At 37.0% G+C, this 6,696-nt stretch overlaps 1 pseudogene; it reads left to right on the forward strand.

Moving 5' to 3' along the window:
- The first annotated feature begins 4,602 nt into the window (after positions 1 to 4,602).
- LOC149166017 (annexin Gh1-like) lies at positions 4,603 to 6,483 on the forward strand (annotated as a pseudogene).
- Positions 6,484 to 6,696: the final 213 nt, after the last annotated feature.

Here is a 6,696-nt window from a genome sequence, read left to right on the forward strand (position 1 = left end):
ATGAACCCTTTCTCGAGTAGCTCTTGTACTTGCTTCTTGATCTCTTCGTCCTCTAAAGTGGATAATATGTACATTTTAATGTTAGGCAATGGAGCATCTTGCTGCAAATGAATATCATGTACTATCTCCCTTTTGGGTGGAAGACCTTTAGGTTCTTGAAATAGGATATCATATTCTGAAACAATTTTTTCTACATCATCTTTCTGTTTAGCATCACAGCCCTCAAATACATTGGTTTTATCAGGGGTCTTTTCCTTTACAACCATTAGTAAAAATTGTTTGCATGAATTTACAATTCTTTTCATGTGCCCTGAATTTATGAGAGTATAATTATTTTGAGTTGATGAGCTCGTACAATATATTCTATTTCATCTTTTGTGAGTTGATACTTATTTTCACCTCTATAGAAAATGGCTTTTCTATCATACAAGTAAGGACTTCCTAAAACAATACCACATATATCCAAGGGAACTATATCCAACTCAACCTTATCTACAAATGTTGACCCTAATGCAAACCTATGTTTACATTGTCTAGTCACTTGTAGCTTTGCTTTATTACATACCCAACCTAGTGGATATGGCTTCTTGTGAGGTGTGTTTAGTAGTCCAAACTTCTTTACAATTGATTCAAAAATCAAGTTTACTTGTGAACCACTATCAAATAAAGTATCAATCTTTTGGTGCTTGGAAATAACTCTAATATGAAAAAGCTCATGTCTTTTCCTCTCATTTTATTCATTATCAATAGATTGTGTAGAATTACTAGTAGATGCTTCAGAATTTTTACCTTTTATACCTGTAGTTGTGACTGTTGTTTCATCACCTGAGTCTGACCCCAAATCTTTTTGAATAGCAGTAGCAGTCTTCTTCTTCTTGCCATCAAACTTCTTGGGTTTCATCTCCGGATGCAAAGACCAGCAGTGTTCATCATCGTGTCCACCCTTCTTGCAGTGAGTGCATGAAGGTTTGTCTTTCTGTACAATGTTTGTCTTCCTCTCTTTCCATTTTTGCTTCTTCTTTTCCTTTTTCTTACTTGCAGTGGGTTTTGATGATCCCCCAATCTTTGGGTTCACATTCTTGCCTCTAGCCTCTAGATGTGTAGCCTGAATTGATACCTCATCTATGCTAGTAGGGTTAAACATGAGAATGGTGTGTCTCAAATAGCTATGCAGACCACCTATATATTTCAAAAAAGTTTTAGGTGAGTCTAGAGAAATGCCTAGAATTAAAGCTCTTTTTCTAAATTCCTAGGTATAACTTTGTACACTTTGGCCCTTTAATTGGTGAAGAGTTTGCCAACTCATCATTGCTTGCTGCATATAAGCTAGTGGATAGAACTATTGTTTAAGAGTAGAAACAAATTCACTCCAGGTAGAAAGAATTTTACCATGTTTCTTCAAATCAGCTTGTGTCCTACCTTCCCACCACACTAGGGCAGTTCCTCCAAGGCAAAGGCTAGCTAGCTGAATTTTACTCCTTTCCGAATCGATGTTTTGCACCCTACAATACACATCAATCTGTTTAATCGAGTTATCTAGCTTTTCTACATTTAATTCTCCATCATATATTGGAAAATCAAATTTTACATCTAATTTAATCAAAGATGTTTTCTTCTTTTTATTTTTATGGCTAGAAGGAGGTGTTAATAGAGGAGGCTTTTCTCCTTTCCCTTTACCTTCTGAATGGGCAAATAGAAGAGGTTCCTCTTCTCCTTTGCTTCGTTTGGGTGTTGAGGTGCTTGCACCTCGATCCTTCTTAAATTCCCGATACATTTCTTCCACCATGGCTCTCATGGTCATGAAATTGTCCATGAACTAAGAGTGTGATTCCAAGGGAATTTCTTCTGCCATTTTCCTCCTTGGATAAACTCTTCCAATTTCTTGGTTAGCCTCAACTAGTTCTCCTTCTCCTAATTTGAGCTTTGACCTAGTCAGCATTCAACAATCCAGCACAAGCTTGTTTAACCTTAGCAAACCTAAAGATCCGATACCACTTGATCTTATAATGAGATCTTAGACAATTATTAAGGTATTATAGACTCATGTGCATGGATTTGCCTATGTTACTTTGTGTAATGGATGAAGCAGTTAAAGAACATAATAGAAAAACACACATAAACACAACAAGTTTAATAAGGAGTTCACCCAACACTCCTCAGCTACGTCTCCTAGTCTAGCCTTTAGTGGTGACCTCTCTATTATGTCTTCAGAAGTAGAGTTTTTATAAAACTGAGCTGAATTTGAGTCTCACACAATAGATACAAAACAACAAGGCTTTTCATGGATCCTCCAAGTCTTTTTGAGTACACACACTCTCCTGACTGACTCTCTGTCTCAGCACTGCTTGTCTCTGTTTCTGTCAGTCTGTGACTTTAAAGCCAATCAGCATTGTCTATTCGTTTCTCCTTCTCGAGCTCTCTTGCTCCTCGGCCTTTGTCCACTCAGATCCCCCTCTGAGTGTTAGCAATCATTGCTAAACTCTTTCAGGGATGGTGGCCACCTGTTCTGTAATGGAATGGGTCATCGGGCCTTTGAAATCCCAAAAATGGTCGTTTTCAGTTTACACAGAGAAAGACTGCAAAACACAGAAAAAATCTACCAAACACTGTTCATCGGACTTCAAATATTCATAAATCCGCACTATTTTTCTATTGGGTCCGTCTCTATATCTTGATCACATCTCCACCATTGATTTGAGGGATCTTGATCCAACGGTTGAGATTCATTTAAGGCGTTGAAGGCTTACAGAGATTACTCGCCCAAAAAGGCGGTTTTCTTACGCCACGTGTCATTGAGTGGATGGGATGGGGCGGAGCCCTGCCAAAACCACTTACTGCCTATGGCCCGCCCGAAATCCTACTTGTTTCGGATCTCAAAACATACATACCTACATGTATAAACCCTTGCGGGTCCAGTTTATCGCTTTATTCGTAGTTCTTTCGCTTTTCGTTAATTTAATGAAAATGCGATTTGCATTGAAAAATCCCTTTTACCGGACTTGAAATATTATGAATATCATTCATAACTTTATTGGGTCTAGCTGTCGCAGTCATAGTTATTATCGGCCCCGCTCCTTTTCATAGCTCCAATGTGATATTGCGATATCGCAATTGCACATCGCCAATCCTCCGGGCTGCAGTTGACTCCATATATATATATATATATATATATATATATATATATCAACCATGTGATAGCGCGATTGAATATGGATCGTTGACATAGATATATCAACGGTTCTCGTTATAGCCACCTCCTCCGATGGCCTTCGATAACCTTCGCGGATTGCGATATGCCGATTGGATCTGGACCATTGATTGGCCAGATCCGACCACTCTCATGCAGAGTAGTTTTAAGCCTCTGTTTTTTAATGTTTTTCATGCCAGATAATGTTATCTGCATTTTTTAAAGGTTTTCATTTTTCAATAGTTTTTTAACTATAGGAAGACTTAGAGGGTTTTAGGATCCATTTGGATCATGTGTGATCCTTATGAAAAATAATTATGTGTGGTCTTTGTCAAAGAGACTATTTGTGAAATATAGTACATTGAAAATAGTATTTTTCTTTGTTGTTAGCGTTGATTGAAAGTGTGGAAAATGACTTCTTATTTGGGAGATGAGTTTCACTGTTAATTTTTTAATGGCAGCATGCTAAACCATATTAATATTATAGTTTTTTTTTTTTTGTTTAAAACTGAGCAAACTTTATAGTTTGTTTTGTTTAAAACTGAGCAAACTTTCAGTGTATACTTGTTAAAAACGAGAATAACTGTGGTAAAACAGATTTTTTTCTTAAAATTAAGAGAAACAAATACCAGAATAATGAAAAACTACAGTAGAAAAACAGATTTATTTGTAAAATTAAGAGAAACAACCACGCACTTTGTTACTGGTTTATTAAAACTTGAAAAAGTATAAGAGCTTCAATCACAAACTTTAAAAAGTGTAAGAGCATCAATCACAATTATAAAATAAAATATGAGAATACAAATCCCCATATCCACTACAAAACTATTTATTTATCCAAAAAAAGCTTTCTAGATAAAAAGTTCCACCAATTTCAAATAATGTTCCCAGTGAAACCATTTTGAAAATACTTTCAGTATTATCCGGTGGTACTGGGCCTCCACTGGCTTAAACAGCATTAAAATTATGACAACTAACTTAAATTACTAAATATCAAGTTTACAGGTTTTTTTTCTTAACATATTATCGATTCCATTTAGAGCCCACATGATGCACATATCGACCCTAATTTCTTCGTTGGATCCCCAAGACGCCATGGCACTCATGGTTGCAGCTGCAGCAGTAAGTATTCTCACTATGTTTCGGCAATTGTACTATTCCATTCATGCAGCTTTATTTTTGACGCGCAATGATTGGTCAAGATTCCATCTTGATAGCGTCTTTTTATTATTCGAATACCAGCGAAGTTAGAGTCCATCTGGAAAGGTACAATATTCTCTTCGACCTTGCTTCGCGGCCTCTCAATAAATACCGAACGTTCAGTACTACCGTAGCATTCATCGCAGTTCGGATTCTCTCAAAAACTACAAGTTAGTAGCAGAGTTTGAAGGAGCTCCCACTTTGAGAGCATAAAAATGGCTTATTGTGCAGTCTCATGCGGCGTCAACCCCCTGCAAAGGGAGTGTGAGGAAATCCATCTCGCTTGCAAAGGTATTCATCGGATTAGTTCAATGCATTTAAAATATTTAAAATATTTATTAATTGGTGTCATTGTTTTATGGTTTAGATTGAGTACTATTCCTTTCTGGTAAAAAATAATAGGTCTGGGATGTGACGAGGAGAAGATAATACAAATACTGGGAAGCAAAAATGCGCAGCAGCGGAAGGAGATAAGACAAACCTATTATGCAATGTATAAGGAAGACCTTTGCAAGCGGCTGGAGAAGGATCTTCACGGCAAATTAGAGGTCTGTGATATATTTCGAACAGGACCAGGATGGTGATGTTTCACTGCATTTTAAGATATCTCGAGGAAAAGTGTCTCCCTTATCGATTCCTCCTGACCTGTACTGTTGCAGTATAATCTTGTTTTGTATTTTTGTTGATGTGTGCAGAAAGCCATTCTCTTATGGATGCACGAGCCAGCTGAGCGGGACACTATCGTTGACAGAACCGTCGTGGAAAGATGGCACACAGATGATCGTGCTCTAATCGAGGTGATTTGCACAAGGTCCTCCACTCAAATCGTTAAGATTCGTGAAGCTTACCAGAAAAGATATCAAAGGTGCCTAGATGATGATGTTTTTTGCAAAACGAAGGGTCCCTATCAAAAGGTTAGATGACGAAATATACCTAAAAACACACCAATTACGGATCCCTCAGATACAAAAGTGATTCCGGAAGATTTTTATACCTCTGGGCATTACACTGAACATAAATTTGATTTGATATTAGTATATATCAATCTTGATAGATTTTAATCTTATGTTTGTTTCATAATATTGTGACTATGAATAAATTTATGTTGTTTTATTATCATGATTTATTTCAGGGTATCTCAAATAATAAAAGTTCTGTAATCATATATTGTCATAAATTTCTTACCTGCTAATGAATTTGGAATATTGATTTCATGAATACAGCTACTTCTAGCGCTGCTCAAGGCACACCGATGTGAATGTAAAGGAGTTGACATGAACAAGGTTAAATGTGATGCCATGATGTTGTACGAAGCGGGGGAAGGACGGTGTGGAACCGATGAGGAAACTTTTATCCGAATATTCAGCGAGAGAACTGTCGCCCATCTACGCACTGCATTTGCTTACTGCAAGCAAGAATACGGGCACAACATTGTGAAGGTATGCTTTCCAATGCCTCACAATCCCAATTAATCGATCTGTCTCTCATCGCTCCAATTCTTGGAAAATTCAGATTTTGCTGGAATGCTAGGTCACAGATCTATCAGGTTTTTAACATTCTATATGACAACAACAGGGTCTCAGGAGGGAAACACAGAGGGAATTCGAAGAGGCCATTAGAGTTACAATCAAAAGCATGTATTTTCCAGCTAACTATTTCGCTAAGGTATTACTTTTATATGGACAATAAAGCACAAAGTCATTTTCTTTTGATTTATTAAAAAATATACAGATTCTTATATTGATATACATTTCTTTTAATATACTTTTTTCAACTTAACGCATCGGACTATCCTTCTATAAATACATTTCCCTACCCAATTGTAATCATAATAAATTTGTTTGATATTATTCAGGAGCTCCAAAGAGGAATGAAAGGACTTCTAAATGATGGATCTGCGATTTCTTTGTGTGCTGGTGACTAGCGCAGAGGTGTACTTGAAGGAAATCAATGTGGTGTATGAGAGAAAGTATAGAATGAGTATTGTGCAGGCATTCCACTAGGGGATTTCTAGTTATTTCAAGAATTTCTGCCTTGCTCTCACCGTTCGTGCTGGCATTCCCCAGGCGTCCATGTCACACTACGGTTGCAGCTAAGCAATTTGGGATTGGGAGAATCACCTTATGCATCAGTTAATAAGCATATGATGATAATAATAATAATGATAATAATAATAATAATAAATGACAGCTATTAGCCTCCACTACGCTAGGCAGTCCTGTCATGTGTGTATGCATATTTACTTTAACTATTCCTATGAATATAATATAACGCTTGGCTTTCTCTCAGTCATATTCATTCCATCGTGC

Source organism: Pinus tabuliformis, chromosome 5_1 (genome assembly GCF_031772625.1).
Source record: "Pinus tabuliformis cultivar Carrire ecotype Pingquan chromosome 5_1, CPIR1, whole genome shotgun sequence".
In the NCBI taxonomy this organism is placed as follows: domain Eukaryota; kingdom Viridiplantae; phylum Streptophyta; class Pinopsida; order Pinales; family Pinaceae; genus Pinus; species Pinus tabuliformis.